Raw genomic sequence first — 12,671 nt, forward strand, 5'->3', positions numbered from 1 at the left:
CGCTTCTGGCCTTGCGGAGGTCAAGCGGGCGCTTAACTCGAAGGGATCCATCCATTGTTCTGGGAAATCTGCTCCAGACACTTCCAATCAAGGCTCCCTCCGCGTTTCACCCACTGTCCTATCTCCTGCTCCCAGCCAAGGAGAAACGCTGCTTTGTTGTGCTAACCACATACTGGCTCCGGGTCAGGCTATGGACACGGCAATACACTCCAGTATTCCCTTGCATGAAAGGCCCTGCCAAGACAGGCGGGAGAATTTACGAGCATCACAAGCTAGGAGCAGCTTCCTTTCAGCCAGCCCTCCACAGTTTATCACTCAAAGGAAGGTTATTTGGATAGTAAGATTTCTCTCCGTGATGTGTCTGTGTGTCTGTGTGGTGTCTACACATAGCTTTTATATTACATTTGCATAGGCAAACGTTGAAGGAGACGCGGGGATAGTAGGAAGAAAGAGACGCCACCTCTTTGGCTCCGGAGAGCTCGTAAGGACCTTTCAGGTTGAACATAAAAGCGTTTGCCAACCGAGAGCTCGGAGCCTTGAAATCCCTTGCTTGAAGGCGGTGGTGCCTTGGGGTTGGCAAGGATCTCGAGTCTCGACCGACCTCCAGGGCGCTGGGTGATGTGCCTGTCCTTCTCTTCGTTGCGCTTGGTTAAACTGAACTGGCTGTAAAGGTATGCGGGTGCGGTTGTGCCTGTGGATCATCCCAGTAAAATGACGTCGGTGAATTCTCAAAGAAAGTGGCCATTAGTTTGAAAAGTGTCCAAGAAGTATATTGATTGGGGCTCTTTATGAGTTCTTTTTCAGAACTAATGTACAATGGTAAACATAATCACAAAAAATGGCCTCTTGACTGTCAAACCGGGAGTTATTAAGAGCATTCCGGTTAACAGCTAATTTTCTCAAAAGTTTTGAAACTACCTCTCTCTCTCTCTCCCTCTCTCTCTCTCTATCTCTCTCTCCCCTCCCTCTCTCTCTCACTCTCCCTCCCTTCTTCCCTCCCTCTTTATTCGCTAGTCTAGTAGCGAATTCATCCAGAATGGTTCGATTTACTCTCTTTCAATATAAAGTTCTAAGTAGACGCGCCATCTCGCCTGTGTTTTACTTTGCCGGATTAATAACCACTTCTCTCTACTTTATTCGCAGCTCAAGTCAACAGCCCGTAGTTTCGCAGAGAAGGAATAGGTAACCAGGCCAGGGAACTCTTCCAACGTCTACTAGAAGGGCTTCAAGCAGGGAGGGTGCGTGCGCAGTGAAAACAACAACAGGGGAGAGTCATAAAGGATGCCCACAAAGGAAGCGGCTGGGGTCTTTCTCCTCTTAATTCTGGTGGTCTCAATGGCTGATCGAAAGCCATTAAAAGTTTCCCGAGAACTCTGAATAAAGAGATCCACTAAGAGGCCTCGGGCAGAGATTTGGGGGGGGAGGGAGTGAGAGGGCGAGGTTTGCATTCTCTATCCAGTCTTCGCTTTGGCCACCTGCAATCAGGACTTCCCATCCGTTTCGGAGCTCCTGCGCCTTGGATCTGCCTTGGGAGAAAAACCGCAGCTCTCCAACCAATCCGGCAAGGTTGTCCTAAGGTCGGCTTGGACCCAAGGCCCGGAAACAAACCTACCCCGCTTCTCTTGCTGGGAGACGCAGCTGCAGATCCCGGGAGTCAGTCCTTAGGCGCCCCGCGGGGGAGAAACGACCGCGGGGCGCCTATAGAATGACTCCATCAAACAAACAAAAAAGCTGAACAAAACAACTCAAAGCAAAGCAAGAGGTCCTTCCTCGCAGCCGTTTCCTCCTTTCCATGAGCCGTCTCCTCCTCCGCCACCCCCCCTCCCGGCTAAAATTAATCTTCCCGGGTCTTCCCCTGCCGAGAAGCGCGGGAGATGCTGGAGGCCAAGCCCCGCCTCTCCGCCCCCCCTCCCCCGGCCCCATTTCGGCGCATCCCGATCAGGAATAAGCTTCTTCCAGCGTTGCTTTGCGGCCGGGAGGAAAGCTTAGCCTTGGGTGCTGGGGTCCTGCAGGCTAGAGGAGAGGGCGAGTAAGACATGTGCTATATATCCCTTTCACCGGTCCCTCTCCCGCCTCCGCTGTCTTCCTTCCAAAGTAATAGGTAACAAACCTCCTAGATTATATATCCCTCGAGGCTCCCTTTGAGCGACGGTGGAATAAAGGCATGCGAGAAGTGGGGGAGGGGGTGTTGGAAACTACTTTTAAGACTGCTACATCTACTAAGCCGTATGGAACCTGCGTCGCTCACGGGCTAGGGACGAATTAAGGCAAAATCATGGAAACACTGCAGAAAGAAAGAAAAAATGTTACCAAAGCATGGTTGTGTTGTCCAGCCAGCTTTAGTTGAAGCAAAGCTCATACTCATTCCTAATATGTTAGGGTAACAACGCTTGGTAGACATTAAGAAATGTTAGTCATTCTTTAATTCTGACCCACCGCACCTCTTAAAGTCATTGCGTCAAAATAAAGGTAAAGGTAATAAGGGCGGGTTTTACAGCGCTTCAACGCGGATGTTATGTGTAGTTACTATACTATATTGGAAGTGGCCAATAAATGGGGATCCTTGGAGATAGGAAAGATACAACCATCCAAAGCCAGAAGGGCTTCCTTGCTGTCTACTTCCTTTACTCTTCCTAGCATCAGCAGTTCGTGGCTAACTATTGGACTCATCTGAAAACCATAAAATCATTACCTGTTGTGATAGCAAATAAGACCTATCTGTGTGAGTGGATGGGGGCTTGCGCATACACCTGCAACCATCTCTAGATTTCAATCCAGTGTCTTCACTGTATTTTGCAAGCAATAAATAAGAATGATTTAGTAGAGGGAGTAATATATTGTTATAATCTCCACATTAGCAAACTGTTTCGTTCCCATATTACGCACAATTCATTCTTCTATACAAAGAAAAAAATGGGTTTATCATTCTGTCCTTTTGAAAGAGGCCTTTTGCAACATCTTTGCAACCCCAATCTATACTAGCTGGCGGAATTAATCCTAGTGAATTCAGTGGCACTAAATCTGCATAGGAGAATTCCAACCCTCCTTCCATACCTACTCCCACAACTTGTCTTGGTTCCATCACTTTCACACCTTGATCCAAGTCAAGTCCAAGCAAAACACTGAGATCGCTCCCCCCCCCGCCCACTCCATGTCTTGCCCCGCATGGAAAGGCCAAGCTCAGAGCTGGGCGCGCGCACGTGCTCTTGCCCAGGATGAGTTTAATGTAATTATTGTGAGCTTGGGGCTCTTTTGATCTTGTTCCCTTTCAACCTTTCGGAACTGAGGACGAATCATTCAATCTTGGGTTTTGGTGCAGCTTTTTATTTTCCTCCACTGAGGCTAGTAGGAGCCCCGACGTATTGGAGAGAGCGAGAGCGAGGGGGAGAGAGAGAGAGAAAGCCCAAATGCACACATGAATGGAACTTCAACTTTTAAGGGCCTGTACACAGAAGGGCCAGGAGGGGGTGGGAAGTCCCTCCGAAGCCGAGGCTTCACAAGTGATGGCTTGAAGAATCTGCTCTGGCACAAAGAGGCAGCTGGGCTGCTTTAATGAAATCTGCCTTCCAGTCGCCAGAACGGCAGCCTCGGGGATGCATTTATAAGATGACTGAAAAGCTACACTTTCAAGTCGGGGCTCCTCCCGGTGGCTTTCACAAACAGTTTCTTTTCGGAAAGAAAAACGAAAATAAGAATGGGTAAAAATGGGGTAATTGGGGCTGTTCCTTGAAATTAAAGCGGCCCATTAAAGTGGCCTTCTCCCTTCTTTGGAGTAAGGCTAATCAGCAGAGACGGTTGTTTTTATTTTATTTCATTTCAAACCATTCAAGCCCCGGGAAGATCCAACAGGAGATGATTTCCCTTTCCGAGTCTCTCATATAGTTGGTTGGAAATTACTGCACATTTTTCTCCAGCCAGACTTCCACTGACAATTCGTAAACCTACTGGCAAGTTTAAGAGGCCTTGCAAATTTCAGCAAAGGCAGGAGTGGAAATTTCAGGACTTGAAATTACAACGCGTTGAATGCCTGGATCTCAATCTGCGCCCCCCCCCCCGCTTCTTTTCATCCTCTGCTTTTGAATTGTGTCATTAAACATGAACCCAAGCTGCTTAAAGCAGGCAAGATACTGCTTTTGAACACTGCTAATGGGACGTGAGTCAGTCTTTGGCAGTTTCTTCGGACTTCTTGGGTACTTACTGCAAAGTACCAAAAAGAAAACAGTTTAATTTGGAGTGCTGAATGTGAGACCTGTAGGGAAAAGGGAGAGGGAGAGAATGAAAGGCAATCATTTTTTATCAGGATGAAAGACGACATTCTGAATTCGGACTGGAGTTGATTTATACCGAGATGTTGGAGAGAAGCAAGATCCAGTTATAAATCAGTTTATTTATTGATAGCTTCCAAAGGATGCATTCTAATTTTAAAAGATGTACCCATACTTAAGCACCCACTTAAAATGGCCCTTAAAAGGGATTTAAAAGTTACTTAAGTAAGTGAATTAGGAGTAGATGTGATCCATGGATACTGACAGTATATATAAAACCTTTCTCCCACTCTACTCCAAGTTTTAAATCTTTTTTTTAAAAGACAAGAATATCTAGGATGGTCACCCAAAATCCTTCCCCAGAATTCCATTTAAGTGATCTTTATTTTTTCAGTTCAATCACCCGGTCCTTTACAAAGTCTCTCTAAACAAGCTACTTGCAACCTGCACAAACTCCAGATGTGCTAGATTTGAATACATAGTAAATCTCAGTTGCAAAGCCAAAGTCTGATGATAATGAGGAATTGCACTCATTATCACATAGGAAAGAACACAGGTTGAGAAACACTATTTGGGGTTGGGAAATGTAGAAATCTAGCTTTTCAGCATGCCATGTTTACCCAGGAAAAGTTTAGAGGGTGTTCTCTTTACAAAGTGTGTGTAGATTTATTATTGTATGAACCTATTTCTTCTCTCTCCCTCTCCCCCCTCTCCCTCCCTCTCCCTCCCTCTCTCCCCGAGAAACATGTCCCATCATAATATCTACTGCCCGATAATTTAAAAAGTTGCTATTTTCTTCTGAATCACAAAAGGTTAAGGGTGGGGGAGAGAAATGCCTGAAACTCTGGAAGGATTTTACTCTGACTTTACTTGTCTCGGGGACTTTTTTGAACAGGTACACCAGCCTTCCTAAACCGGTGTCCCTAGAGGTACTGGATCACAAGCTGCTTGGTAATGCATTGTCTCTGTGTTAGTTCTGGTTTTGGATTTGTATGAGAGAGAGGGAGAGCGAGAGGGGAAGGGAGCTGGAGAGAGGTGGAGTGGGAGAGGGACAGGAATGGGCAATGTCATGCAACATTGGACGGTGCTACATTTAGGAAGGCTGTGCATAAACTGCTCTGAATGATTAGAAGTGGGGAAGACTGGTTGGAGAGAGGAGAGAGAGAAAAAGGGACGCAGCACTGCATTTACTCTGATGCTTCCTCCACCTTCAACTACTGTAATATTTGGGGATGTATTCTCTCCCTGCAGATCCTGAAGATGAAACTCAAATACTTTGGCCACCTAATGAGAAGCTGCATTTACTCTGATGCTTCCTCCACCTTCAACTACTGTAATATTTGGGGATGTATTCTCTCCCTGCAGATCCTGAAGATGAAACTCAAATACTTTGGCCACCTAATGAGAAGGAAGGTCTCACTGGAGAAGAGCCTAATGCTTGGAAAGATTGAGGGGAAAAGAAGAAGAGGGTGGCCGAGAATGAGGTGGCTGGATGGAATCACTAAAGCAGTCAGCATGAGCTTAAATGGATTCCAGAGGATGGTAGAGGACAAGAAGGCCTGGAGGAATGTTGTCCATGGGATCGGACACGACTTCACAACTAACAACAACATTCCCTCCCTGAAAAGAATCCAGAGAATTGGGTGCCATTATTTCCACTTAAGAAGAGGAAAGAGGGATGGGTGTAAAAGACCCCATATTTTACCTATCTCTAGCTGTAAGACTATAACAGAAAGAAGTGAGGGAAAGGAAAAGCTATTGGGGGAGGGAGAGGGGGAGAGGAAGTGGAGAAAAACACTCAACTAGAACTGCTGTTTAGTGAAACTTTATCCTGATAGCCCGCCATCAGTCGAATAGAAAAGACTGCTTAAAACAGTGTTTCTCAACCTTGGCCACTTGAAGATGTCCGGACTTCAACTCCCAGAATTCCCCAGCCAGCATTCGCTGGCTGGGGAATTCTGGGAGTTGAAGTCCGGACATCTTCAAGTGGCCAAGATTGAGAAACACTGGCTTAAAACAATTGGCGGGAGGTGGACAAACCCTGTGGGAAGGCCTCAGTCACTCCTCAATGAACTGGCTGCAGTTAAAATAACTCACTTCTGCTTTCTGGGCGGGCAACTGCTACTCCCTACCACACCCCGTGGTCTTTTTTTATGAGTCCAATAAAGCCGAGAGGAGGACTAAGCCCACCCGTGCGATTGCCCCGACGACGTCCCTCTAAGGTTAGGTGACAAAGCCTAACAGATTTTACTTCCTGCAAGGCTGGCGATGGCGGTACATTAGACTGCCTCACAGGGCTGTGGTGAAGACTAAATAAAGGTAACCCAAAGTAGAAAAGGGAAGGTGGGTTGTTGTTTTTTTGCCTGGTTAGGCGCTGGTAGGAGAGGTCCCAAGGCCAGCTCAAGGAATTCCACCATTAAGATTCAGACCATCAGCTGAACTGCGGGGCAAACCCGAGTTAGTGGCTCAGTGGACAGACGGTGAGGAAACCCAGGCTTTTAAGTCATCTCTCAATCCCATTTCTCCCCCTTCCTCCTCCCAGTCCGTAGCTGGACGATGAAGGGCGTTTAGCTGGTCATGGGGGCGGGAGAAGCGTTTGACGAGGTACACCCCCCCCTTCCTCTCGCCGGCAGGGCTGGGATGGAGGTCGCTAGGGCGGCTGGCGAGGGGGAAGGGAGGGAGGGGTGGGTGTGTCCCCCCTCCCTTTGCTAGGCTTCTCCAAGAGGAGAAGGAGGGAAGCAAACAGCGAGGCCGGGCTCATTGTCCAGCCAGGGTGCATTTTTGTCAGCCCACTGCTGGTTGCTATAGCGAGGACGCCAAACCAAACAGAAGACAGAGCACGCATAGTTCGCCCCGCTCAGCTCTCCCGGGCTCCTGCCAGAGGCCGTCCCCTCCCTCCCTCCCCAAGTAAAATAAAAGCCACAATCCCGACCCAAGGGAGCCGTCTGGCCTCAAACGGAGGGATGGAGGTGAGGGCGCAGGTCAGGATTAGGGAGAGGCGGGAGCGGAGTCCGCGGGGGCAAAGGACAGATCACCCACCCGACTGTTGAGAACCTGAATCGCTTACACACACAACGAATCCGGCGAAAACCGGAGCCCTGCCATTTAAGCCGATTGGGGTCCCACTGGGGGAGCCCGGCCCGCGTTGCTTGTGAGCGTTTGGCTTCACGCGGGCTCTGTCCAGCTGGCAGTAAAAGAAGCGGGCCGTTGGCCCGGGCCTTTTCTTTCAGCCAGCGAAGAAAATGCAGAAATATCAGCTGCCACTTGGAAGAGATGTCGCTCTCCGAGTCTGCCGGAGTTCTCTGCAACTCAAGCAGCCAGCAAGCTTCGCTGGGTTGGGGGAGACAGCCGTAAACTCCGAGCTCCGCGGGCTCTTCCCCCCCCCCACCCGGCTCGCCGCGTCCGGAAGCCTCTTTTGTCTTTTGATTATCTAATTAAAGACGAACAACAACCAAACCAACAAACCCACTTCTCTCCACCCCCCATCAGTAAAGGGGTTCCATTAAGGAGGAGAAGGGGGGGGGAGAAGAGGAGCGGGCTCAGGTCCTTTCATATTTTGCAGCAGTGAATTCTTCCATTTCGGTCGGACACACACACACACACACACACAGGGAGGGAGGGAGAGGGAGGGAGGGAGGGAGGGAGGGAGGGAGGGAGGGAGGGAGAGAGAGAGAGAGAGAGAGAGAGAGAGAGAGAGAGAGAGAGAGAGAGAGAGAGAGAGAGAGAGAGAGAGAGAGAGAGAGAGAGAGTGAGTGAGTGTCTAATTTTGGCTGGCGGGCTCTTCAGCTTCGAAAACACAGAAAGCCAGATCACGATGGCTTTTAGGTCAAATAGGAGGGAAGAGCGCGCCTCGAAATGGCACGGGAGAAAATATGCTGTGCGCTCCCGAAGGGGAGCCCCACGGAGTCCAATGGGAGCTTCTTCCCATAAGAAAAAGGCACAGAGCAGCAGCTTTGAAAAGCGAAACAGGAATTAGTCGCTCGAGAATAAAGCTTTGTTAAGGGAAGCGGGTGAATTTTTGTTTAATTATTTTTTCCCCTTGCAGAGACCCTACACACGCACCTCACACCCGGATAATTTATATTCCAGTTGAAGAAAAGGGGTAAACATCCGCGCAACACATTCAGACATGGTTAAGTGAACCCTGATTTATTAAGTAACCCAGGTGCCAGGGCTCAGGTAACAAATCCAACGTCTGAGTAATTAGCCAGTCACATTTTAATTTAGTGCACTGTGCAAACCTATCCTGTTTGACTCTCTGATTCTGTCGTTGCTAGCCTCCTCTACGAAAGGAAATGAGGGATGTGGGTTTTTGGTGTTTTTGTCTTCTTCCCATTCCTTCTGGCTGAATTACAGCAGGCAAGATCTAGAATAATTTTGAAACTTCGCTGCTACAGTGGGAGGCATTTAAAATGAAAACTTTTTGTAAAGGTCGCATCCTATGACTTTGGCGACAATTTTGTTCCGCTCCTGCTAAAGTTTCTACTTTGCCAGTTTCAACTACTTTGTCTTCTTTGGGAATGGTAGCTGGCAAATATTATTGCCACGGGGGTGGGGGTGGGACTCTACAGGCGGCCATTTAGTGCATTATTCAAATTTTAATAAAAATGCTTGAAAGAAATCATCTTAATGAAGAGAACATTTGTAGTCACTTGGTGATAATTATCAGAATCACCCAACATTCGCAGAGGCTGTATCATTACGTGTTAGAAGAAAAGCAAAGCGCATTATTTTAATAGTCTGATATGCAAACTATGGACCATTCAATTACACGGCTTAATAATGCATACCTGATGGGATCTGATTATTGGGATAGGGAGGTCTGAAGTAATTCACGCCGCAGATCAAGTTGTGCTGTTACATCCAGTGAAATCCATTGTTATGGATCAGGGGCCCCTGCCAAACTACATTTAAGGGAATAAAAATTAATGGCTGAGAATCTGAGCGTTAAATTAACATTAATTATATGACCTGCTTGCTGGCAAGATGAAGTCTCTTACGTTCTAATTAGATAACATCTCGTAGTACATCAAACAATTTCCTTTTCCAGATTAGGACACGGCGGAAGGAAAAAAAAAACATCCCTGTAGATTAGAGAAAAGAACCGCAGAGAAGCTGTTTGTATGAACGCTGCTCCGTCTCCCTCCCTCCCACCCTGGAACAACCTTAACAAGCTCCACAAACTGGCGTCTCCTCCGAAGGCCAGTCAGGGACGGGGTGTAGAGGGCCCAGGAACCCAGGAAGAGGCGCTCAGGTTAAGGCGCTTTCTTTAATTCACGGCTTTCTTTATTGAGTAATTCCGCCGCAAACTCTGAACAATTTAGCGCGGCCAAGCCAGCCCAGACAGCTCTAGCATCTACTGCACCTCACTCCAGCAGTACCGCATCCCTCCGCTAGGGGCTAGAAGAGCGGGAGCGCCTCCCCCGCGCTCTCAGTGCGTGTTTCCCCCCCCCTCTTCGGCGGCTCCTCCTCCAAGGGAGCGAGTTGCCTGACAGAGACTGACGCGCGGCCGTTTCTTCCCCCTTATTTCTGAGCCGCGGCATTTGGAGTCTTTCATGGCGGCTTTTCAAGGGCAGAGCGAGGCGCTTCCTTTGCCCGGCCCCTGAAGGGCGCTCGCCTTTCGCAGCGCCGTCTCGGCTGCCCTTAACCCATTGCAGCTCGCTGTGGTTCTCTCTCTGATCCGCCCGTGTTGACTGCACGCCGGGAATCGCAGCTCCTCTTGGAGTTTCTTCTTCAAACTGGCGCCCAAATTCGGTGCTCCAAAGGCGAGCTAAACTCTGCTCGCTCAGGCCCTTCTGGGCAAAATCCCGAGTGGTGCATTAACCCAAAGGGGGTAGTTAAGAAAGAAAGAAAAAAACAATGAAGATTTGTACAGTATGGACAAAGGGTGGGGGGAGCACCAAGACTTGTCAGTGCTTAGGGCACCAGTAAGCCTTAACCAGTGTTTCTCAACCTTGGCGAATTTAAGTCCTGTGGACTTCAACTCCCAGAATCCCCCAGCCAGCACTAGCTGGGGAATTCTGGGAGTTGAAGTCCACAGGACTTAAAGTCGTCAAGGTTGAGAAACACAAGAGGAAGAGCAGGAGGAGAGACGCGGACAAAATGCCAGACTGTCTATGGAAATTCTCAGTCATCCAGGTCATGGGTTACCTCAAAGGTGCTTTTTTTCAAGAGGCAACTGGACTTTCTGGGGTGGAGGTGGGGGTGGGGGTTGGAAGACTTTTTGCTTCTCATCCAAGGAGCTTCTTCAGCTTTGACTGGATGGTGGGGAATGGAATCAGAGCTGAAGAAGCTCCTTGGATGAGAAACGAAACGTTTTCAGAGAAAAACCAGAAAGTCCAGTTGCCTCTTGAAAAAAGCACCTTTGAAACAAAATGCCAGACCTCTTATAAGCCCTTCATCTCCCACCCCCCCTTTCTTTGGGTCCCTTTTCATTCCCAAAGTTTGGATTTGCTTGACTGTTCATTTCCCCCTCTTTTTAATGCCTCAGACAGCTTCTCTGAGTCTGGCGCCCTCAAGTATTTTCTCTCTCCCCCCTTCCAATCATTTTGGGGATGATGGGAGTTGGAGTCAGTAGACTTGAAAACAACCTAAGCCATTTCCTTCACTTAGTTTAGGAAGATAAAGTTAATAGTATGAATCTGTAGTAAAGAATTTTCTTGCACTTTTGCTCTCTTCTTTCTAGATGCAGTCTTTATTCCTCTTTTACCTTTCCCGCCCTCCTTTCCTCAGAATTGTTCCCATTTATTTCTGCTCTTAGCCTTTTACTTGAACTAAAAGACAAGTCGACCAAAGTAGGCTTTAAAACCCTCCTTGATATTAACCCAATCTTATCTACTTCCGAAACTTTCAGATATGTTGAACTCCTACTTTCATTATCCACTTACCATGCTGAGAGTGGACTTGTGAAACTGGTCCAACGTGCATGGAAAATGCCTTAATATTATACACTACTGTATTTTTTCCACAGATACATAAATGTGTGACATTTTAAAGGAAATAATTATTTCAACAGTTTCTTTGCCTGAAGAGGCAATAGCAATTTGTCTTGCCTGTGGCATTCTCAGAGGCACTTTGTTGGCTTGTACCCTGTGAAAAATGCTGGAATATGGGTCTTTATGTTATATTCTTTGGGTGCTTGATGTTTGAAATTAATTGTTCCCACTTTCCACTCCTTGTTCAAGCAGAATGCCCACAATAAGTAGGCTATGATCTAACAACTAAACCCTAGGATCTACAATTGCACTATTCAAGTAACTTGTGAGGATGCCTTGGAGAAACTTGCTCTTGAAATAACTTGGGAGACTTAAAAGAGAAGAGATGCCTCCTAGGAGCATGCATTTCCCAGAATCAAAGAGCAGGAAGAAAGCATTTAAGCCATCAAGTACAACCCTCTGCTATGAGGGGGGAAAGCATTGAAGCATCATCAACATGGGATTGTGCAGCTTCTGATTTGACTATTAAGGGATGATGATGATATTGTCTTTTATCTTGTTTAAAGTTGCAAGTTGCACTGATCAGTGTGAGTTTTCCAAACATTCAACCAGAATCTGCCATCCTGTAATCTAAGCCATTTATTCTGTATTCTGCACTCTGGGCTGATAGAGAACTTGATTGTCCATGTGGCATCTCTTTATCTACTTGAAGAGTGCTCTATCTACTATCTATCTATAGTAGAGGCTGTCATCAGTTCTTAAGACCGAATATACCCAATTCCATCAGTCTTTCCTTATACAACTTAATGGACTTAGATCTCTTGTGGGCACAAAGGAACAGGATACTATGATGTATTTGACTTATCCCTTGGCCTCAGCCTAGTCATCTCTTATATTTGGAATGGTTTGCCATTGTGCTTATTTTTGTTGGTTTCAGTGTCTCTTAAAATAATAACTCCATTAGGTTCTATTGCCATGGAATACTTCTAATCATCGCTTTGCACTAATTAAAATCTGCATTCTTGAGGAGTAAGTAACTTACACTTATCTTCAAATGAAGAACTCTGCCATTATGTTTCTAAAGTCCTCATTGTTTCTACTTTAGTTGTTAAGCCTTCTGTATAAATTATGTTCAAGTCAGTTATAGCTGATTTACTTTAGTGTTTCATGGAAAAAGTGGTCAGCAAGACAGATCAGAAAATTCCTGTAAGTACTATGTTTGGCAGTTTGTCTATAACAGACATTGGAATAAATTGAAGTTGCTCATCACTATGTATATATTCTTAATGTGTTTTTCACTGATCATGTCCACTTTCATATAGCTTTGGCTCAGTGGTGGGTTCTGGATCCCATTGCAACTGTTATGGTGCAACAAGGCCCGGAGGGCACTACATGAATGCACGCAGTGCGCACATGCATCCTTACCTCCTGTGATGCTTTGTGATGCCTCCCGATGCTCCAGCTGCCCGGC

This window comes from Thamnophis sirtalis, unplaced genomic scaffold, assembly GCF_051295495.1.
Source record: "Thamnophis sirtalis isolate CommonGarterSnake01/CBP01778 unplaced genomic scaffold, rThaSir2_p1.2 scaffold_6, whole genome shotgun sequence".
In the NCBI taxonomy this organism is placed as follows: Eukaryota; Metazoa; Chordata; class Lepidosauria; order Squamata; family Natricidae; genus Thamnophis; species Thamnophis sirtalis.